The sequence below is a fragment of the Chlorocebus sabaeus genome, chromosome 27 (genome assembly GCF_047675955.1).
Source record: "Chlorocebus sabaeus isolate Y175 chromosome 27, mChlSab1.0.hap1, whole genome shotgun sequence".
Lineage (NCBI taxonomy): Eukaryota > Metazoa > Chordata > Mammalia > Primates > Cercopithecidae > Chlorocebus > Chlorocebus sabaeus.
Window position 1 is genome coordinate 3,169,229 of NC_132930.1, and position 24,400 is coordinate 3,193,628.

The following is a 24,400-nucleotide window of genomic DNA, read 5'->3' on the forward strand; positions in this document are numbered from 1 at the left end:
GCACAGAATATTGGCAGGAAATAAACTACCCAGAGAAATGTCTGACTCCAAGCTTAAGAACAAAGCTGAGTATCCATAGTCCATTCCGTCATATCACTGATTTCTTATTTATCATATGCATTGAAATATGAATAAATATAGCAGATTAGGATGCTCCAGATGACTGGTAGCTGCCTGGGAGGATTTTATTCTGCAAAGCTCCTGTATAACATGATAAATGGAAATGTTCAAAAATACAGCACATCAATAATAGATGCATATATTAAACAGGGAGATTCTTAAGGTTTTTTAAAGCTAATGCACCATAAGGATTTTTTTGTCTTTTGGTTTTTTCCCTAGGATGCTGTTGGTAGGTCATCTAAATTATGGATAGTTAGTTTGTGGACAATTAACTACTGAACAAATGAGAGTTCGCTGTAGTAATGGTTCACATTATCTAGTTTGTGAATAATTGATTGTGGCACTCCTGCCCTGCTTTTTGGCCCTGTTTATTGCCTATAAGCAGTCCCATAAAGTTAAACCCAGGGTTCATCTGAAAGCAGGAATAAAATGCATACAGAGATATTCATTATAGCACTATTTATAACAGCAAAATCTGGAAACAACCTACTTGTTCAATAATAGATTAATAGTTAAATAAATTTTGGCTTCTCTGGGTAAAGGAATATTTTGGATATAGTGGGATAGTGTTTGTGAGGAAAACTTCATTATAATTACATGCTTAAAACATAAGAGACGGAGGAATACCTAAAGTATTTGATATCTGGGGTGAATTATTTTTAATTTTTTCCCCTCCATTCTACAGGCCAAAATTATTTTCAGTGATTAATTTTGGTAATTACCAATTATAATTTTTAAAATTTATTTCATTCACATAGAAGCATAAAAATATAATAAATCATAATGTTTAAAAAGAAGCATGAATTATAGAATTCTTATCTTGAACTTTTTCATATGTAATCATGCAGGTAAAGAAAATGGAGTAAAATAAAATGTAAAAATAAATAATACAGTACAAAGAATGAAAATAAACACATTAGTATTTTTAGACTACATTTTTTTTTAAAGAAGGGGAGGGGAAGCCCACAGAGAAATACTTCCAAACATTGGATTCCCAATGTTTCAGAGAATGATCCGCACATACAAAGACAAGGTTGAAGTAACTCAAATCTTTATCTTTACAACCACTATGCTGCCACTTTTTATTTAAAATCTACTAGTTAAGTGCAGGAATATACAACACAGGAGTTGAATACATGAACTGCATCCAAAGTGAGCTTGAATGATTCTAACTCCTATAGAACTAACTTTCCAGAAGAGAAAAACACGTGTAGTTAATTATGTGTGTCATGGAACATACATGAGAGTCCTTTGCATTAATTCTCATGTACATTACAAAGTTTATGTGTAACTAATGAAATTGTGCCAATTTGAAGCTTAAATATATATAAAATATATATTATATATATATTAGTAAAACTCTTCATTAATCGTTTAGAACCTAGATCAACAAAAAAGATTGGAAGAAAAAGAATATTTTCTCCCTGATATTAGGATCACTGGAACATTGTGAGACTATGAGGCAGGCTGAATTTTAGTTGATTTTATTTATTAATTGTTGCTTTTAATTTCTCTATGTGTCCCTTCCCCCTCACTGCTTGCACCTGAGGTGAACCACTTCCACTGTTCCACTCCTGAAACGTTACTGATGATACATCTCTGAAAGAAAGAAGATAATATAAAATTATATATAGGGTAAACTGGAAAGGAGCTTCTGAAGCTGCCTTCTGCACAAGGAAGGCTGAAATGGCCCAGTGAGATTTCTAAAGTTTATAGCATTTGTGATACCTGAAATAAGTGTGCCACCTGGGCCAGGATTGATTAGGCCAGGGAAAGAGATGCCCCATATTGGATGGTCGCCAACAGACAAATCAGTGCTTCTTTCTGGAGAAGTAGGAATGCCAAATGCACAGATGAGGTAGGTTAATTACATTTGAGTATTCATTAAACTATTGTTTTGGTTCTCATGATGTCAGTCTTGGAAACACTGCCACCCATGTGATTATCTACTATCTTTTGAGGTTTTATTTTAGGCAATAAACTTTTTATTATCCAAGCTTATCTCTATGGCCAAACTTAAATAATGGTTTAGTTTGTAAATATGAACAAATAAAATAGGACTATACTATAAATACTAGCTGGGAATATATAAACGTGTTAATAATGGGTAGGCTCTCTGGGTTGTGAGATAATAAATGCATGTTTCCCCTAACATTTTCTATATTATTTATCATGAACGTGTGTTGATGACATGTCAGGAAAATATTATCAGAGATAACTTTATTTTATATTTTCAACTTGATTGGCTTTAAAAGGAGAGAAGAAACAACCTTTATAAATTCTTTGCATAGAAGTAAGTTCTTTTCTTTGGTAAAACTAATTCGTGCACAAACTAAAAGTGCTATAACCTGCCGAGACTAAACACAGTTTATCCTAGGCTGGTTATCTTAATTTGTATTCCTACACTGGAGGATAAACAAACCATTTGAAGTTCTTCCAGGGTAGTAAGAGACCAAGATAATGGTCAGGTAGTTACCTTGGACTGCAAAGGTGAAGTGGGTTAGTGCTTTTGACAATCTCTTGCCTATACTGAAAGGTTATTTTTGAAGACAAGAGTACCGAATGTTCCAAGCTCCCACTGTTGTCATGGAAACATTTCAGCTAGCTGAATAGGTTAGGAGGATTTTATGTTCCCCTCTTTGACAAATACAAGAAGACATGATCCTAGCTTTGCATTTCTAATCAGAAAACTTCAGTTTTCAATTCTCCTAGCACTTGATTAGTCACATTTTCTTAATGTTTCCCTCCCCACTTCACAACAGAAAGCAACAGGCAATTCTCTTTCAAAAATTATTGCCACTTTAGAAACAGAGCCAAAATTGAGCCTGTGCTGATCTTGTTGTGCTTGGGAGTAATACTGCTTGCAGCTCTGAAAGGCTCCTGCAGGTTAATTTAGGCTCCTGCAGAAACTCTTCTGATTTGTATGGACTTTCAGTGGTTTCCTGGAGGTAAACTCACTTACTAATAGGCAGGAATTATTCCTCATTTTAGCAGCAACAGACTGCCAACACTAGCTTATAATGCACAGGCAAGCTTTTGGAAAATGGCATCCTAAGGCTAAAACCAAAACAGCCATGTCATGTGCATACATTCAGAGCCAGCAAATCAGACTTTTTCCTATTATTTATCTGTAACAGCCCTCCACACTCTTTTGGAAGATAGAAATCGTCTAAGAATCCAGAGGCGAATTGGACGACTAACAACTGCATTGCAGGCAAAAGACTGACCAATTAGGTTGAGCTAGCTGAAGCTGGAATTTGTTGGGCTTCTTTAAGAGTCATCAGACTCAGCCTGTGTGTGTGTGTGTGTGTGTGTGTGTGTGTGTGTAGGGAGAGTTGACAAGGGCACCTTACAGCATCAGGTTTGTTAAGCAGTGAATAATGTAATAATTAAGTTATTAGAATGTGGGCCCTTCCAGCTATGTGAATTTGCGGAACTCCTCTTGCATCTCAGCTTCTTTATCAGTATAATGGAAATGCTTGTGGTGGGAATTAAAGAGTTAATACATGTACATAGTGAATCATCCCTGACACATAATACATGTTAAGTAGGTATATTTGGCATGACAAAGCCATGGGGAAGAAAGAAAACAAAAGAGCATAAAAACGTAGAATAGAGAAAAAGAAAATAAGAGAAAAGGACCAGGAAAGAATGAGGTGCATCTGGCTATAAGGTAATCTCTTTCCTAGTTGCCTCAATTGTTGGATGTTGACAAAAACCTACCCCCTCCCCCACACCTCACCCTAATCCCCACTGGAGCCATCTCTCACTGGATGCAACTAACCGAAATTATTTTACAGAATTAATTTGACTAATATGATGGTTTTCATTATCTAATTAGCGCCAATGAAATCCTGTTTTCTGTTTTGTTAAACGTTCCAATGTCTCTTCTGCACTAATGTAATGATGCTTGCCTAACAAACCTTAAGTTAATAAAGAAGTGCATAATAAAAAGTGCTGTTTCAATGGGGCAGAAAGGGTTTGTGATTAGAGGGTTTCGGCCTTGCCATAGCAGAATTATATTTCTTCTGAGATTAAATCGTGTATTTAAAATACATCTGTACATTCTTCTTGCAAGCTAAAGTAACAAATTGACTGATGCAAATGAATAAAAAAGAAATCAACCTGAACATCATTAAGTGAATCTTGAACAGTGCTTAAATCCAGACCAAAATCAGTGATTTTGGAGACCATCAAAATAAGTTGTAGCACATGTTTCAACTCCAATATTAAACTAAAACATGGTTGCCAAATGAGACACCAAAAATGAAAATAAAACAGCTTAGGTTTTCATTTTGCATGAAACACAGTTTTCCTACACTCACAAAATTGATTTTCATATAAATGCTTCATTTTTGAAGAGTTTTGTATAATAATAAATGATAACATGTATAGTGCAAATTGTATCCTCCCTTTAATCAATCATATTATGTACAATATGTTATAAAATTTGCCCAGTAGAAAAAAAATTCTACTTCAACTAGCTGATAGTAATAAGTGCTTTAATGCTATCAGTATATATTGCTTTGTATTTATTCTCTTGCTTTTTCCATGTGGCTTTTCTCATTTAAATTACACATTTCAAAAGTCTTTTTATTCCCAACTAAGCACTTTTAGTGGATACTCAATAAATACGAGACGAATGGATGCAGTAATGACTAAGTAAAAATGACTAAAGGATTATGATTTGGGGAACTTAGCGAATAATAAAATTAAATGATACTCTTACCTTTTACAAATGAATTATTATTTAAATCAAATTTCATTTTAATGATGTAATACATGCATATAGGAAAAAAATTAAAAGATTTTAAGGAAATAAAGTGTCTCCTACTCTTCTCTTTTCCACTCCTTAGGCTCTCTGAAGAAAATCATTTGAACCGTTTTAGTTTTTTCTTCTGGTGTTTTATATTTTGAAACACTCTTCTTTTCCAATGTATCCTACCAGCCAATTTTCTGACATCAACTGGATGTCTAACAATTCAATTAAATCTAGAGTTAGTTTACTATTTCATTTTGTTGTAGCACATTTTACAGCAACTTTGTAAGAAAGCATATAAATGGAGGTAATTTTTTTTAGGTTTGAAATAGGTCATATTTTTACTCTACTTTTAAATATTCTTTTCATTTTTTAAAAAATTATTATTATACTTTAAGTTCTAGGGTACATGTGCATAACATGAAGGTTTGTTACATATGTATACTTGTGCCATGTTGGTGTGCTGCACCCATCAACTCATCAGCATCCATCAACTCGTCATTTACATCAGGTAAATGCCATCTCTCCCCGCTCCCCATGATAGACCCCGGTGTATGATGTTCCCCTTCCCGAGTCCAAGTGATCTCATTGTTCAGGTCCAACCTATGAGTGAGAACATGTGGTGTTTGGTTTTCTGTTCTTGCGATAGTTTGCTGAGAATGTTTCCAGCTGCATCCGTGTCCCTACAAAGGACACAAACTCATCCTTTTTTTATGGCTGCATAGTATTCCATGGTGTATATGTGCCACATTTTCTTAATCCAGTCTGTCACTGAAGGACATTTGGGTTGATTCCAAGTCTTTGCTATTGTGAACAGTGCCGCAATAAACATACGTGTGCATGTGTCTTTATAGCAGCATGATTTATAATCCTTTGGGTATATACCCAGTAATGGGATGGCTGGGTCATATGGTACTTCTAGTTCTAGATCCTTGAGGAATCGTCATACTGTTTTCCATAATGGTTGAACTAGTTTACAATCCCACCAACAGTGTAAAAGTGTTCCTATTTTTCCACATCCTCTCCAGCACCTGTTGTTTCCTGACTATTTAATGATTGCCATTCTAACTGGTGTGAGATGGTATCTCATGGTGGTTTTGATTTGCATTTCTCTGATGGCCAGTGATGATGAGCATATTTTCATGTGTCTGTTGGCTGTATGAATGTCCTCTTTTGAGAAATGTCTATTCATATCCTTTGCCCACTTTTTGATGGGGTTGTTTGTTATTTTTTTGTAAATTTGTTGGAGTTCCTTGTAGGTACTGGATATTAGCCCTTTGTCAGATGAGTAGATTGCAAAAATTTTCTCCCATTCTGTAGGTTGCCTGTTCACTCTGATGGTAGTTTCTTTTGCTGTGCAGAAGCTCTTTAGTTTAATGAGATCCCATTTGTCAATTTTGGCTTTTGTTGCCGTTGTTTTTGCTGTTTTAGACATGAAGTCCTTGCCCATGCCTATGTCCGGAATGGTATTACCTAGGTTTTCTTCTAGGGTTTTTATGGTATTAGGTCTAACACTTAAGTCTCTAAACCATCTTGAATTAATTTTCATATAAGGAATAAGGAAAGGATCCAGTTTCAGCTTTCTACTTATGGCTAGTCAATTTTCCCAGCACCATTTATTAAATAGGGAATCATTTCCCCATTTCTTGTTTTTGTCAGGTTTGTCAAAGATTAGATGGCTGTAGATGTGTGGTATTATTTCTGAGGACTCTGTTCTGTTCCATTGGTCTATATCTCTGTTTTGGTACCAGTACCATGCTGTTTTGGTTACTGTAGCTTTGTAGTATAGTTTGAAGTCAGGTAGCATGATGCCTCCAGCTTTGTTCTTTTGACTTAGGATTGTCTTGGCAATGTGGGCTATTTTTTGGTTCCATATGAACTTTAAAGCAATTTTTTCCAATTCTGTGAAGAAAGTCATTGGTAGCTTGATGGGGATGGCACTGAATCTATAAATTACCTTGGGCAGTATGGCCATTTTCACGATATTGATTCTTCCTATCCATGAGGATGGAATGTTCTTCCATTTGTTCGTGTCCTCTTTTATTTTGGTGAGTAGTGGTTTGTAGTTCTCCTTGATGAGGTCCTTCACATCCCTTGTAAATTGGATTCCTAGGTATTTTATTCTCTTTGAAGCAATTGTGAATGGAAGTTCGTTCATGATTTGGCTCTCTGTTTGTCTGTTACTGGTGTATAAGAATGCTTGTGATTTTTGCATATTTATTTTGTATCCTGAGACTTTGCTGAAGTTTCTTATCAGCTTAAGGAGATTTTGGGCTGAGACAATGGGGTTTTCTAAATATACAATCATGTCATCTGCAAACAGGGACAATTTGACTTCTTCTTTTCCTAACTGAATACCCTTGATATCTTTCTCTTGCCTGATTGCCCTAGCCAGAACTTCCAACACTATGTTGAATAGGAGTGGTGAGAGAGGGCATCCCTGTCTTGTGCCAGTTTTCAAAGGGAATTTTTCCAGTTTTTGCCCATTCAATATGATATTGGCTGTGGGTTTGTCATAAATAGCTCTTATGATTTTGAGATATGTTCCATCAATACTGAATTTATTGAGTGTTTTTAGCATGAAGGGCTGTTGAATTTTGTCAAAGGTCTTTTCTGCATCTATTGAGATAATCATGTGGTTTTTCCTTTGGTTTTGTTTATATGCTAGATTACGTTTATTGATTTGCATATGTTGAACCAGCCTTGCATCCCAGGGATGAAGCCCACTTGATCATGGTGGATAAGCTTTTGGATGTGCTGCTGGATCTGGTTTGCCAGTATTTTATTGAGGATTTTTGCATCGATGTTCATCAGGGATATTGGTCTAAAATTCTCTTTTTTTGTTGTGTCTCTGCCAGGCTTTGGTATCAGGATGTTGTTGGCCTCATAAAATGAGTTAGGGAGGATTCCCTCTTTTTCTATTGATTGGAATAGTTTCAGAAGGAATGGTACCAGCTCCTCCTTGTACCTCTGGTAGAATTGAGCTGTGAATCCATCTGGTCCTGGACTTTTTTTCGTTGGTAGGCTATTAATTATTGCCTCAATTTCAGAGCCTGCTATTGGTCTATTCAGGGATTCAGCTTCTTCCTGGTTTTGTCTTGGGAGAGTGTAAGTGTCCAGGAAATTATTCATTTCTTCTAGATTTTCTAGTTTATTTGCATAGAGGTGTTTATAGTATTCTCTGATGGTAGTTTGTATTTCTGTGGGGTCGGTGGTGATATCCCCTTTATCATTTTTTATTGCATCTATTTGATTCTTCTCTCTTTTCTTTTTTATTAGACTTGCTAGTGGTCTATCAATTTTGTTGTTCTTTTCAAAAAACCAACTCCTGGATTCATTAATTTTTTGGAGGGTTTTTTGTGTCTCTGTCTCCTCCAGTTCTGCTCTGATCTTAGTTATTTCTTGCCTTCTGCTAGCTTTTGAATGTGTTTGCTCTTGCTTCTCTAGTTCTTTTAATTGTGATGTTAGTGTGTCAATTTTAGATCTTTCCAGCTTTCTCTTGTGGGCATTTAGTGCTATAAATTTCCCTCTACACACTGCTTTAAATGTGTCCCAGAGATTCTGGTATGTTGTATCTTTGTTCTCATTGGTTTCAAAGAATATCTTTATTTCTGCCTTTATTTTGTTGTGTACCCAGTAGTCATTCAGGAGCAGGTTATTCAGTTTCCATGTAGTTGAGCGGTTTTGACTGAATTTCTTAGTCCTGAGTTCTAGTTTGATTGCACTGTGGTCTGAGAGACATTTTGTTATAATTTCTGTTCTTGTACATTTGCTGAGGAGTGCTTCCAATTATGTGGTCAATTTTGGAATAAGTGTGATGTGGTGCTGAGAAGGACATATATTCTGTTGATTTGGGGTGGAGAGTTCTGTAGATGTCTATTAGATCTGCTTGCTGCAGAGATGAGTTCAATTCCTGGATATCCTTGTTAACTTTCTGTCTCGTTGATCTGTCTAATGTTGACAGTGGGGTGTTGAAGTCTCCCATTATTATTGTATGGGAGTCTAAGTCTCTTTGTAAGTCTCTAAGGACTTGCTTTATGAATCTGGGTGCTCCTGTATTGGGTGCATATATATTTAGGATAGTTAGCTCTTCCTGTTGAATTGATCCCTTTACCATTATGTAATGGACTTCTTTGCCTCTTTTGATCTTTGATGGTTTAAAGTCTGTTTTATCAGAGACTAGTATTGCAACCCCTGCTTTTTTTGTTCTCCATTTGCTTGGTAGATCTTCCTCCATCCCTTTATTTTGAGCCTCTGTATGTCTCTGCATGTGAGATGGGTCTCCTGAATACAGCAGACTGATGGGTCTTGACTCTTTATCCAGTTTGTCAGTCTGTGTCTTTTAATTGGAGCATTTAGTCCATTGACATTTAAGGTTAATATTGTTATGTGTGAACTTAATCCCGCCATTATGATATTAACTGATTATTTTGCTCGTTAGTTGTTGCAGTTTCTTCCTAGCCTTGATGGTCTTTACATTTTGGCATGTTTTTGCAATGGCTGGTATGGGTTGTTCCTTTCCATGTTTAGTGCTTCCTTCAGGGTCTCTTGTAAGGCAGGCCTGGTGGTGACAAAATCTCTAAGCATTTGCTTATCTGTAAAGGATTTTATTTCTCCTTCACTTATGAAACTTAGTTTGGCTGGATATGAAATTCTGGGTTGAAAATTCTTTTCTTTAAGAATGTTGAATACTGGCCCCCACTCTCTTTTGGCTAGTAGAGTTTGTGCCGAGAGATCTGCTGTTAGTCTGATGGGCTTCCCTTTGTGAGTAACCCGACCTTTCTCTCTGGCTGCCCTTAAGATTTTTTCCTTCATTTCCACTTTGGTGAATCTGGCAATTATGTGTCTTGGAGTTGCTCTTCTCGAGGAGTATCTTTGTGGCGTTCTCTGTATTTCCTGAATTTGAATGTTGGCCTGCCCTACTAGGTTGGGGAAGTTCTCCTGGATGATATCCTGAAGAGTGTTTTCCAACTTGGTTCCATTTTCCCCCTCACTTTCAGGCACCCCAATCAGACGTAGATTTGGTCTTTTTACATAATCCCATACTTCTTGCAGGCTTTGTTCATTTCTTTTTTTTCTTTTTTCTTTAGATTTCTCTTCTCGCTTCATTTCATTCATTTGATCCTCAATCGCTGATACCCTTTCTTCCAGTTGATCGAGTCGGTTACTGAAGCTTCTGCATTTGTCACATATTTCTCATGTCATGGTTTTCATCTCTGTCAGTTCGTTTATGGCCTTCTCTGCATTAATTATTCTAGTTATCAATTCTTCTACTCTTTTCTCAAGATTTTTAGTTTCTTTGCACTGGGTACGTAATTCCTCCTTTAGTTCTGAGAAGTTTGATTTAGAGCCTTCTTCTCTCATCTCATCAAAGTCATTCTCCGTCCAGCTTTGATCCATTGCTGGCGATGAGCTGCGTTCCTTTGCAGGGGGAGATGTACTCTTATTTTTTGAATTTCCAGCTTTTCTGCCCTGCTTTTTCCCCACCTTTGTGGTTTTATCTGCCTCTGGTCTTTGATGATGGTGATGTACTGATGGGATTTTGGTGTGGGTGTCCTTCTTGTTTGTTAGTTTTCCTTCTAACAGTCAGGACCCTCAGCTGTAGGTCTGTTGGAGATTGCTTGAGGTCCACTCTAGACTCTGTTTGCCTGGGTATCAGCAGCAGAGGCTGCAGAAGATAGAATATTGCTGAACAGCGAGTGTACCTGTCTGATTCTTGCTTTGGAAGCTTCCTCTCAGGGGTGTACTCTACCGTGTGTGGTGTGGGGTGTTGGTCTGCCCCTAGTGGGGGATGTCTCCCAGTTAGGCTACTCAGGGGTCAGGGACCCACTTGAGCAGGCAGTCTGTCCATTCTCAGATCTCAACCTCCGTATTGGGAGATCCACTGCTCTCTTCAAAGCTGTCAGACAGAGTCGTTTGCGTCTGCAGAGGTTTCTGCTGCTTTTCTGTTGTTGTTGTTGTTGCTGCTGTTGTTGTTGTTTAGCTGTGCCCTGTCCCCAGAGGTGTAGTCTACAGAGACAGTCAGGCCTCCTTGAGCTGCTGTGAGCTCCACCCAGTTGGAGCTTCCCAGGGGCTTTGTTTACCTACTTAAGCCTCAGCAATGGCAGGCGCCCCTCCCCCAGTCTGGCTGCTGCCTTGCTGCTAGATCTCAGACTGCTGTGCTAGCAATGAGGGAGGCTCTGTGGGCGTGGGACCCTCCTGGCCAGGTGTGGGATATAATCTCCTGGTGTTCCCGTTTGCTAAGACCCTTGGTAAAGCACAGTATTGGGGTGGGAGTTACCCGATTTTCCAGGTATTGTGAGTCTCTGTTCCCCTGGCTAGGAAAAGGGATTCCCTTCCCCCTTGCACTTCCCAGGTGAGGCGATGCCTCGCCCTGCTTCAACTCTCCCTGGTCGGGCTGCAGCAGCTGACCAGCACCAATTGTCTGGCATTCCCTAGTGAGATGAACCCAGTACCTCAGTTGAAAATGCAGAAATCACCTGTCTTCTGTGTCGTTCGCACTGGGAGCTGGAGACTGGAGTTGTTCCTATTCCTACTTTAATAGTAATAAATGATTTATTACACATGGAATTTTTGGATGGAGTCATTTTATCTCAGGATTTTGAGAGTGCTTCTTCACTTTCTATAGATTCCAGTTCTGCTGATGAGAAGTCAGGTGCCATTCTTATCCCTCCTCTTTGAATATGATTTAAGTTTTCTTCCTGGAACCTCTCCGAAAATTTTTTATCTTCAGGAGGTGGTAATTTCATAGTGATGGGCCTTCAGGTGCATCTTTTTAATTTATTGATCTGGGAATTTTGGCGAGGCTTTCAACATGACAACTTATTTTTTTTTTTTCCCATCTATTAAAGTCACCTCCATTTATTTAACAATTTTCTACCTTTCTCTCTCTCTCTTTTTTTTTCCCTTTTTTGAGATGGAATTTCACTCTTGTCACCCAGGCTGGAGTGCAAGGCGCAATCTCAGCTCACTGCAACCTCTGCCTCCTGGGTTCAAGCAAATCTCATGCCTCAGCCTCCCGAGTAGCTGGGATTACAGGTGCCTGCTACCACGCCTGGCTAATTTTTATATTTTCAGTAGACACGGAGTTTTGCATTGTTGGCCAAGCTTGTCTTGAACTCCTGACCACAGGTGATCTGCCTGCCTCGGCCTCACAAAGTGAGATTACAGGCGTGAGCCACTGCACCTGGTTTTCTTTTTTTTTTTTTTTTCTTATTCTCTATGAAACTGTCATTTGGATGACTGAATCTTTAGTTAATATTTATATTTTTCAGTTTTTCATCTTTCATTATTCATCTCTTTTCTTTTTTTCTACTTTCTATGAGGCTTGCTTGGTTTTTATTCCTATTCTTTCATTGATATTTTTTCCCTAAGAGCTATAATATTTTTAATTTCCAAGAGCTCTTTTTTTGTTGTTCTTTTAAAAATAACACACCATTTGTGTTTTATGGGTAAAATCTCATCTCTCTTTCTATGAATGCACTTTTTAAAAATACCTTTCTTCTTGAAATTATTTTGTCTTGTTTGCTGTCTCTGTTTCTTTTAAATTCTATTTACCCCCTCTATCTCTTACGGAGAAAGATTTTTTTTCAAATTGCTAATGCTCATTGTTTGCTGTTTGTTCATTTTAATAGTAAGGCATTTAAAAGCAGGACAGGTATATCTAGAATTGTCATATCTTCTTCTTGAATTGATCCCTTTACCACTATACATTAAATCTTCTTTGTCCTTTTTTACTGTTATCCACCAGAACAACTAGATTCATAAAATAAACACTATTAGATCTATGAAAAGAGATATACAGCAATACAGTAATAGTGGGGGACTTCAACACTCAACAGACAGCATTAGACAAATCATCAAGACAGAAAATCACAAAAGAAACACTGGACATAAACTGGACTCTAGACCAAATGGACCCAACAGACATTTACAGAACATTCTGTCCAGCAATTGAAGAATGTATATATTCTTCTTCTCTGTGCATGGAACATTCTCTAAATTAGAACATATATTGAGCCACAAAACAAGTTTCAATCAATTTAAACAAATTGAAATCACATTGAGTATCTTTTCAGACCACAGTGAAATAAAGTAGAAATCAATTCCAAGAGGAACTCTCAAAACTATACCAACATATGAAATTAACCTGCTCCTGAATGATCTTTGGGTCAATGATGAAATTAAGACAGAAACTTAATTGCACTTAATTAATTGCAATTCCCATCAAAATACCAATGCCATTTTTCACAGAATTAGAAAAAATGTCCTAACATTTATATGGAACCAAAAAAAGAGAGCCCAAATGGGCATAACAATCCTAAGCAAAAAGAACAAAATTGGAGGCATCACATTACTTGACTTCAAAATATATTACTAGGCAACAGTAACCAAAACAACATGGTACTGTTATAAAATTAAACACATAGAACAGAATAGAGAACCTAGAAGTAATGCCACATAGCTACAACTAACCAGTCTTTGATAAAGTTGACAAAAACATAAACTGGGGAAAGGATACCCTATTTAATAAATGGTGCTAGGAAATTAGATAGTCATATGCAGAGAAATGAAACTGCTCCCATATCTCTCAGTATATACAAAAATAATTCAAGATAGATTCAAGGTTAAATGTAAGACCTGAAACTATAAAAATTGTAGAAGAAAATCTTGGAAGTACCCTTTTGGACATTGGCCTAAGCAAAGAATTCGTAACTAAGACCTCTAAAGCAAATGCAACAAAAACAAAGTAGATAAATGGGACTTAAACTTAAAAGCTTCTGCACAGCAAAAGAAACAATCAACAAAGTTAACAGACAACATGTAAATTAGAGAGAACATTTTGCAAACTATACATCTGACAAAGAACTAATATCTAGAACTAGAAGAAATTCAACAAGTCAACAACAAAAAACAAATGACCCCAGTAGGCAGTGAGCAAAGGAGACATGAACAGACATTTCTCAAAAGAAGGCATACAAATGACCAACAAGCATATGAAAAAATGCTCAACACCACTAATCCTCAGAGAAATGCAAATTAATTCCACAATTAGATACCATCTTATACCAGTCAGAATACCTATTATTAAAAAGTCAAAAAATCATAGATGTTGGCAAGAATGTGGAGAAATGAGAGCACATATACACTGTTGGTGGGCATATAAACTAGTACAACCTCTATGGAAAACAGTATAGAGATTTCTCAAAGAACTAAAAATAGAACTACTATTTGATACAGCAATCCCATACCCAAAGGAAAATAAATTATTATATCAAAAGATATCTGCTCTCATATGTTTATTGCATCACTATTCACAATGGCAAAGATATGGAATCGACCCAAGTGTACATCAATGAATAACTGGATGAAGAAAATGTGGTATGTATATATATATATCATGGATTACTATTCAGCCATAAAAAACAATGAAATACGTCTTTCAGCAACATGGCTGGAACTGGAGGCTATAATCTTTAGGGAAATAACTCAGGAACAGAAAGTCAAATATTGCACATCCTCACCTATAAGTGGGAGCTAAATAATGTGTACACATGTACATACAGAGTGGAATAATAGATATTAGTTACTCAGAAAATTGAGAGGGGAGTGAAGGTTATACTAAAAGGCCAGACTTTACCACTAAGAAATATATCCATGTAACAAAACTCTGATAAATCTATTAAAAAAAGATGACATGACTAAGTAGGACTTATTTTAGGCATTTTAGAATTAGCAAAATTTATCAGCATCGTTCTTTGTGTTATTGTGTCTAAGGAGAAACAATCATAAAAAGCACATAGTGCATGATTCTCTTTATATAAAATTCTAGAAAATGCAAACTCATTTATAGTGACAAAAAGCAGATCAGTGGTTGCTTGAAGGTCATGGGCAAAGAGAGAGATTGATTGCAGAAGCGCAAAGGAAGACTTTGAGGGTGATGGAAAAGTTCTGTATCTTGATTGTCTTGGTAATTCCCCCAGGTGTGTACAGCATATTTGTGAAAATCCATATAATTATACATGCTAAATGTATCGCTTATTAAACGGAAATTATACCTCGATAAAAATTTAAAATATTTTTCTAAAGGAAAAAAAGCAAGGCAGAGGTTTTCATCTCATGGTTTGCATTTGAGACTTAACCTTTGAGTTATATGTTATTAACTGTAGATTTCCCTGTGAAGCGTTTCAGTTTCTTTAAAGACAAATCCCCAAAGAGTAGGCATACCCTGGGGTGCGCCTGGGGTGCCAGTGGTCTGTGAACAGAGGGATGTTAATGGATACTGGATGTTCCAGGTTGAAATTATGTAGGCTTACATTTACCTCCTTGCTTTCTCTTTGATACTTCACCATTGCCCCATAACATAGGGCCATGAGTCCAAATTCTCTGGTTTATTTTTTGAGCATATAAAACTCATCTAGCCTTTGAATGCTTGGTGGGGTGGGAAAAGGGTATTTGCTGGGTTGCAAACATTGTAGGAAAAAATATAGGTTTAAGTCTCTCCTATGAAGTCTTTCTATCTACTCTGTTTTCAGCTCTAAGCTCCACCTTGATTTGCTTGTTTATTTGTTTCTTTTGTTTTTGAGATAGAGTCTCGCACTTTTGCCCAGGCTAGAGTGAAGTGGAGTGACCTTGGCTTACTACAGCCTCCCTCTCCTGGGCTCAAGTGATCCTCCCAGCTCAGCCTCCTGAGTAACTGGGACTACAGATGTGTATCACCACACCTGACTGATTTTTTTTTTTTTTTTTTTTTTTTGTAGAAGTGGGCTTTCGTCATGTTTTGAATTCCTGGGCTCAAATAATCCACTGGCCTTGGCCTCCAAAAGTGCTGGAATTACAGGTGTGAACATTGATGTTTAACAGAACATTGTGTTTCCATTTTCAAGCCTATCTTCAGTTATAAGGAATGTTATCATTTGCTTTATCATTATCTATTTCTGTAGATCCATACGAATTTAGTTTTTCCTTCTCAGTAAACTCAGTGTCCTTTCATTCATAAACTTGCAACCTACAAAGTATTTATTGATATTCCCTTCCTGTTGTTGTTTCCCTCTAGTTCTTTTTGTTTGTTTTGTCATTGAGGGTTTACTTTGTTTATATTTCTCCTCTATCATTTTGGTGTTTCAAGAGTGGGCAAAGATAGACTTATGTATTCACTCCTCTGTATTTAACCAGCATCCTGTAAATATCCCAGTATTTTAGAAATGATTTAGTGGTTTGATATTTAGGAAGCCTTCGCAGTGAAGTCCTGGAGTCAAACATGCATCACTTGGTCTCTGCACCTTCCATGAGACTGTTGTATTTTTCTTCCTCCCGGGGACTTCTTACTTCTCCCCTACACGTATTTACTGCCTGTGTGTTACAGAAAAGGTGGTTATCCAGTGGGTTATTTTAAGAGTTCAAGGTAATCCTCCTTGCATCCACTAAATCTATCTCTCTGTATTTCATGTAATATTTAATTTTGCCATAAAATTTTAATTCTTGTTAATGTTAAACTCTTTTCCATTATTTATAATTTGGAATACATTTTAGCTTTTTCATGAGGTTTGGTAAAAGTTAGGGTTGAGAATATTAGAGAAATGAGCCTCAAAATGTGATGTATGTATCACCACCAAAGAAAGTACTCATGTCTTTGGCTAAGATGTGAAGTTTGTAGTATTAAAACCCAAAGTTATTCTGGAACCTATAAAATCTGGGTCTGATTCCTGCCTCAGCCACTTGTTATATAACCTTGAGCTAATTATTTAATCTTCCTCATTAACCTTACTCATTCCTCATTACAAATTGTTTTTAATAATGCCTATTTTGTATGATGTTGAGCAGACTGAATGAGATAATTAACAAAAAAAATACAGGAGATTGAGATAAGTGAATGAGATAATAAATGAAGAAATTTAGAACACCGAACGCTCTCTTGCCTATAACATTATCAACTTTTAACATACAAACAGACCTTATAGATACTACAGAAAACAATTACTTGCTTTAGAGACAAGGTTTGGTTTTGCTCAGTATTTTTATTATTTTTTATTTTCTTTTCTCCCTCATTTGCCAAGTTTATGATTACAAACATGGTGGATTGCTCAAATAATTAAACTTAGAATTTTGGGATAGCTGTGCATTATTCTCACTAGTGTGGGAAAACCTTCTGCACAATGTGAAGGCTGGATTTGTTTGTGGCTGACAGTGAATTGATAGAGACATGCTGGGATTGTTAAATGAGGCTGTCTCAAAGATGGATGTCAGTTGCTGCGTGATCAATTTGGTTGTGGAGACTAGAATTGATCACATCAATGGTGGCAATGAAAGTTCCATTCAAGGCTTAAGTCAACTTACTTAAGTCAACTGCATATGGACATGACCTGGAATAGATTCACTTGATTAAAGCTCCAAGGCAGCAAGCAGAAAGTTGGGTAGAGATATGGGAACTAGGAAATTTAATTAATAGTTTCTGTGTAACTTGTTAGAATAGAAATTTACTAGAGTGGAAATAACCCTATGCTTAAAGATAAGAGTTCTAAATTTTACAATGCACTATTGTATCATTCATTTCCAACTTAATGAGACACTTTTTAGTAAAAGAAATTTAACAGCTTTTGGTCATGTATATATTGGTTGCAAATTATCACAGTGATTTCATGGAAAATTTTGTTATTTTGTGCACATAAACAAAATATGCTGAATATTGTAATTCAGTAGGAAATCGAGTCTTGACTAATATACTGTCAATCTTTTGAATTCTGAATTTTAAAATTTCATTTGCCTTTTGCATATATTTGTCGTCACTTTACAATTTTCCTACAAAAACTATTTTCTATATCTATTAACATATGTTTGTTCTCATATTCTCAAACCTTTATTATTTTATCAATGGTGACCACATTGCCATATTTATTTTTAATGTCTGACAATTTATAGCAACAGCTCCATAGAATTTGATGGGAACTAATATATTTAAATGTTAAATGGCAGGAACATAATCTAAACTTATCTCTGATAAGCTCAGGGATTTGTAGTTTGTTATATTGTTGAGAAAACTCCTAAGAGTATATGTAACCATTATCTTGGCTATGATAGTACCCCTTTCTGAACTCTGATTAAAAATTCTAATCAGTTCAGGAAAGTTGAACATCCATCTGTTTTCTGATGATTTTATGTATGTTAGCTTTAGTTACATAGAACTGTATATGTCACTATATATGACTCTCTATAATAAAAATATGATACACTGCAAGAAAATGAGTTATTTTAACTGAAGAGGATGTGAACATGACAGAATTAATAGATAACACTCTAGAATGCTGCTTCTCAATCTCAATTCTATTTTTACACATTAAAAATATTACTCTACATCATGTATAAGTTTGTCAGTTTAAACAGCTTCTTAGGAATCTCACAGAAGCTTTGGTCCATTTGGTCTCATTTTTTCACCATACTCTTCTAATGGGTTGTCTTGCTGATGAAAGGGGAAGGCAGTGGAGTGAAGTGTGAAACTGACAATCAAGGTTGCCGTGTAGTATCTTTATAATGGTAGGACTGTAGACCCTATATGTTTTTATACAGACTCTCAGTGTCATATACAGGAATTTAGAACCAAGTAAAGTCTTTTTTTCTTTCTTAATTAGGGTGAACTGGTAAAGAGGCCAAAGAATGGATTTTTCACCACTTTTTTTTTTTTTTCTGACTCTTAGCTTTCCTTGATTTGTAGAAATTTATTTAGCTAGACAGTCATTCTTTGCCCTTCTCTAAACTCAGTTCCAAAATAAAGTAGAGAAGACACTTCTCACCAATCCACCCTCCCTCCCTACACCCACCCCACACACAGCAGGCTCTAGGAGCTTGTGCCTTGTGTCAAACTGTGAGATTTCAAGTTCCTGCCTCCCCCAACTTTTAGCTGTAATCTTTGAGTAATTATATCAGTTAGGATTCCAGTGGGAAAAAAATGGTACACTCAAAGCTCAAAGTAGAATAATCTGATGAGAGTTTCACAAAGCAACTAATTTTCAAGTGTAAGCAATTTTGTAAGGAGCCTATGAGGGAGGAGTGCAGCACTCCAGTTCTAGGAACAGAAGGGCTGTTACTGTCCTTAAACCTGAAGGGAAGAGGAAAAATATGGTCCCTGGAACCAGGAAGAAAAAAGTTATACAGATAGGTCATAGTTTACTTTGTTGAATGACATAAACAGTGTAAGACAATAAGCAGGGAGAGGGCTGAAGGAATAAAACTTGGCCTCACTCTCTTTCCTATGTCTGATCTTCTATCAGGTTCTTCCATGGACTAAACCCAAATGGAAGCCTTCCACACAGCTCAGCTTGCTTGGGTAGAAAGCAGGTGGAAAAGAATGGAGAGTGGATAAGAAGTGGCAAATGGAAGATAACTGAAACAGTAAATGATATAACATGTGAGCCATAGTTTCCTCATCTGTAAACTAGGGTTAACATAGTACCTACTTCATAGAATGTGGTGAGAATTAAATAAAATACCTGATATGGTTTGGATTTGTGTCCCTGCTCAAATCTAATGTTGAATTGTAATCCTCAGTGTTGGAGGAGGTGGGAGGTGATAAGATCATGGGGGTGGACTTCCCTCCTGCTGTTCTCCTGAAAGTGAGTGAGTTGTCACAAGATCTCATTGTTTATAGTGTGTAGCACCTCCATCTTCTCCCTCTCTCTCCTGCTCTGCCATGTGAAGACATGCCTGCTTCTCCTTTGCCTTCCACCATTATTGAAAGTTTCCTGAGGCCTCCCTCGCTATGCTACCTATACAGCCTACAGAACCATGAACCAATTAAACTATTTTTCTTTATAAATCAACCAGTCTCAGGTAGTTCTTCATAGCAATGTGAGAACAGGCTAATACAATATTAGATGCAGAGTATGTAGTGTAGTTCCTCATACAAAGCAGGGATTAAATGCAAAATAGCTAACATTATTATTCTTACACACATGGGGGATTATTTTATCAAATGGAAAAAGATTACCAAAGTGGTCAGTAGTTGGGTGAAACCCACTAAATTCTGTCAAACCTTTTCTATTTTAGCATGTGTGTAAACATATGAAATAATACAAAACTATTTTTAACACAAAACTGGAACCATTCTAGTTCATATAGTTTATTACAGACCCAGTTTAAAGAACATCTTCAAATTGGGCTTTTTCTATCCCTTCACTAAATACATCAGCAAGTCTTGTGTATTTGTCTTCATTCCCACACTTACTTAGCTCAAACCCCTATCATCTCTCCTCTGAATTATTATACCAACTTCTCAGCTGGTCAACCAGGCTTCAGAATTCCCATTCCCTAATTCATTACTGTGGCACTGATCCTTCTAAACTGGGCCTCGGACTAAATTTATACTCTTCGTGAAGACTTTTCTCAGTAGATATCCAGGCTATTCCATTATCTGTGTCCTTTCTTCCTTTTCTGGCCCATCTCTGGCCATTTCCTCATTGCCTGCTTCATCAGTAACAAGCCACAGATCTCGTAGTCCCCCAGTGCATCACCCCTATTCCAATGGTTCTCAAAGTGTGGTCCCAGGCCAGAAGCACCCAAATCAACTAGGAAATGTTTGTTGGAAAGGCAAATTCTCAGGCTTTATTCAAAACACAGTTAGTCAGAATCTCCCTGAAAGAGGCCCAGCAATCTGTGTCTTCACAAGCCTTCCAGGCAAGTCTGGTGCACACTCAAGTGTAGAAGCCCCTGCCATGCCTCTTTGTCTTAGGTCACGATCATCACTCTTCTGGCATGTCCATTCTACTTATTTCATCTTCAAGACTCGTTTCAGGCATCAAAGACTCCAGTATTGACTTCCTTACTTATTCTTCTTCTAGGAAGAGGACAATGAATGTTTGTAGATTTCTTGATAACAAATTAACTTTAATTTTCCTGAATCTCATTATTTGTTCAGATAACTCACATATTTGAAAAGAAATCAACCTAACTCTTATGATAATTTTATGGGGGAAATTGTATTGTGCAAGTATTTATGCAGAAAAGCTAATGTATTTGTTTGGGGAAAAGAGGGAGCTTTTATGTAATCAGATTTCTCCTGAAAATGTGCCAGACAATGATGAATAAGTACATCTACTAGTAATAACAGTTAATGATGTGAACTCTATTTAATTGGACTCACTTTACAGGTGAAGAAGAGGGATTATGTAACTCATTCAGGATTACAAATCTACCAAATAGCAGAGTTAGGACTGGAACTCAGGTCTGGCTCACCTCAAAGATCAGGTACTCAAACATATTATCTTTGAAACACAGAGAAAGCAATTACCTGAATTCTTTTTCTCAAGGATTATTCTTTTAATTCAATCAAAGGAAAGAGAGAAAAGAACTTTTATAGGCAATGTAGTATGGTTACAGTTGGTTACTGAGCAAATAAGCAGAATTGTATGGGATGGTCTAGCCTCAGTTCTCCCCCACAGTGTCATGACCAAGTAGTTCATTCATACTGACTACGTATAAAGATTGCTATAAATAATTTTTAAAATAGCGTATTTTGTTTATAATTTATTTTTGCACACATGATAAAGATTCAAGATTAACTATATAATAATGTCTTTCACAAATACTTGTATTGCCAGAAGAAAGGCTGACAATATAGCTATTGGTAATGTAATTGTTCAAAGAATACAGCCTATTTTATGGTAGTTGAAACATCATCCACCTTTGCTGGGTGTGGTGGCTCACCCCTGTAATCCCAGCGCTTTGGGAGGCCAAGGCAGGCGGATCACGAAGTCAGGAGATCAAGACCATCCTGGCTAACATGGTGAAACCCCATCCCTACTGAAGAAAAAAAAAAAATTAGCCAGGCGTAGTGGTGGGCACCTGTAGTCTCGGCTACTCTGGAGGCTGAGGCAGGAGAATGGCGTGAACCCGGGAGGCGGAGCTTGCAGTGAGCTGAGCTCATTCCACTGCACTCCAGCCTGGGCAACAGAGCAATAGTCTGCCTCAAAAGAAAAAAAAAAAAGAACAACAACAACAAAAAAGAAACATCATCCACCATGTTTATTCCAGCAACAGAAAAATACCATGTTCTATGACCTTACAGTAAGGGAGGAGACCACCCCTCATATCATCTTATGCCCAGTTTCTGCCTCCAAAGAAAGAAGAAGTAAAAACTAAAAGGCAGAAATGAAATCCACAGGCAGACAGCCCGGTGCCGCACCCTGGGCCTGGTAGTTAAAGATCTACCCCTGACGAAATCGGTTATGTCATCTACAGATTACAGACATTGTCTAGAAATGCACTGTGAAAATTCCTATCTTGTTTTGCTCTGATCTAATTAGCGGTGCATGCAGCCCCCAGTCACATACCCCGTGCTTGCTCAATCAATGACGACCCTCTCACATGCACCCCCTTAGAGTTGTGAGTCCTTAAAAGGGACAAGAATCTCTCACTTAGCTTGGCTCTTGAGACAGGAGTCTTGCCGATACCCCCGGCCATTTAACTTCCTTCTTTAACTTGGTGTCTGAGGAGTTTTGTCCACCACTTGTCCTGCTACGTTTCTTGGTTCCCTGACCGGGAATCGAACCTGGTCACGGCTGTGAGAGCGCCAAATCCTAACCACTAGACAACCCCTTAGGCAAAACCTGAATATAAAGGACCCCCATGCTGTGGTAACTTTAATTAATACCAGAGGACATCATTGGTTAACAAATGCTGGATTAACCAAGTACCAAAGCTTGCTATGTGAAAATCCCCACATAACCATTAAAGTTTGCAACACCCTAAACCCCACCACCTTGCTCCCGGTTTTGTCTGCCACTAGTCCTGCTACAATAGAACCGGTGAGTATTTAATGGGGTGGGGATGGGGGTAACAGGGTTACTGGAAAATCCTCTCTCAACTTATTTTCTTAATAAATTTAGGGAGATTTTCTGATAGCATATTCTCTGGTGCAGAAACGGCAGGACTCAACCTTCTTGATTGTGTGCAGTGGGCATAATTAGACAAGAAAGTGAACTGTCACATTTCCAAAACCACACTTTAAAGTTTCAATATTTTCTTTTGTTTTAAAATAAGATGCCCCTATTGTCAGTACAATGTCCAGATTGTCAGTACAATCTTTTTATTTTTAAGCATTGTTAGCTCATTTTCTACTCTAATATCAGTAAAGAGATGTTATCCATTTTATGGAAACACATTAATGATAAGTACCAGCACATTCAATAAAGTATACAATTACCATTCCATTAACTATTTTATTAGAGCAATTTCATTATGAAACATTTCTTTGGAAAATATAACTATTATGCCCTTTTCTTTATGTTCTGGAAAATCATGCCTTAAAAAAAGTGAGCTTCAAAAGTCCCTTTATTAGTTTTTCTGCATGTACTTCACATAGACAACTTTAATGAATCATTTGTATATATTTTATTTAATTATCTTAATTTCATCCATGGACAAAAAGCAAGAGTAATGGAGCCAATCAAATGAAATTGTTATTGTAATAAAAGAAAGTGGGTGGTGTTTGGGGGTATAATTCAAAAAATTTGAATATGTTAGACCACTGGAAAGGAACAATTTGTAAATAAAACTAAGGAGATGGAATCAGAGGAAGAGAAAAATTGCATTACAAAGAAGACATCATGGCAAACATAAAGATGGAAAGTTTAATTACCATGGTTACTCTGCAGTGATGTTTTTAATAAAAAAGGACTATGTTTTCAAAGTTGCCTTCCTAGTTTACCATTTCAGGGTTTCTTCAACTGACAAAGTATTTCTTACACAAAACTATATTTCTTTCTGTTTTAATTAAAGCTCGTGGACTCACACAAATGGGATTCTCCTTTGACATAAAAAACTAACAACTTCTCTTCCTTTTTAAGTTCTTCAAATGCGTAACAGTAAAAAAAAAATCACATTATCTTTCAGTCTTCTTCCATTATCTCAGTTATTTTATAGTATATTTTTTCAAGAGCCAAAAGGCCAGGCACACTGCTTTGCTTCAAATGGTGGGTTTCTAATTCCCAGAGGTGTGACATTGGGCAGGCTATTTAGCCTCTTTGTATCTCACTTTGCTCATTTCTAAAATGGGGATAATGATCATTTCTTCTTCCTAAGGTTATTATGAGGATTCAATAGTCAATGTATATAAAGTGTTTAGGACAGTGTCTTGTATGTGGCAAGCACTATAAAAAGTTTTCTATTATTGTTATCACATAGTTTTTGTGTTTCAGTAAGTAATTTTAAAAAAATCTCATTTTTATATTAATAAAATATTTGGGTATGATAAGGGATTTTAACAATAAAGAAATGTGTACAGGCTGGGCGCAATGGCTCACGTCTGTAATCCCAGAACTTTGGGAGGCTGAGATGGGTGGATCACTTGAGGTCTGGAGTTTGAGACTAGCCTGGTCAACATGGTGAAAGCCTGTCTCTACTAAAAATACAAAAATTCTCCAGGCATGGTGGTGGGCACTTGCAACCCCAACTACTTGGGAGGCTGAGGCAGGAGAATCACTTGAACCAGGGAGGCAGACGTTGCAGTGAGCCAAAATCACACCACTGCAC

General features: G+C 36.9%; 1 protein-coding gene and 1 long non-coding RNA gene across 4 annotated transcripts in view; one reads left to right on the forward strand and one right to left on the reverse strand.

Moving 5' to 3' along the window:
- The window catches only part of GABRB1 (gamma-aminobutyric acid type A receptor subunit beta1), a 439,513-nt gene that overhangs the window by 145,745 nt on the left and 269,368 nt on the right, over positions 1 to 24,400 (reverse strand). The window lies entirely within an intron of this gene.
- Positions 2,229 to 20,660, forward strand: LOC140710542 (uncharacterized). Of its 2 annotated transcripts, XR_012091611.1 has the most exons (4): positions 2,229 to 3,793; positions 5,278 to 5,390; positions 15,640 to 15,719; positions 19,144 to 20,660. It is a non-coding gene; the product is annotated as an uncharacterized lncRNA (long non-coding RNA). The 2 variants fall into 2 exon arrangements; XR_012091612.1 differs by lacking the exon at positions 15,640 to 15,719 and having other exon boundaries at positions 3,516 to 3,793.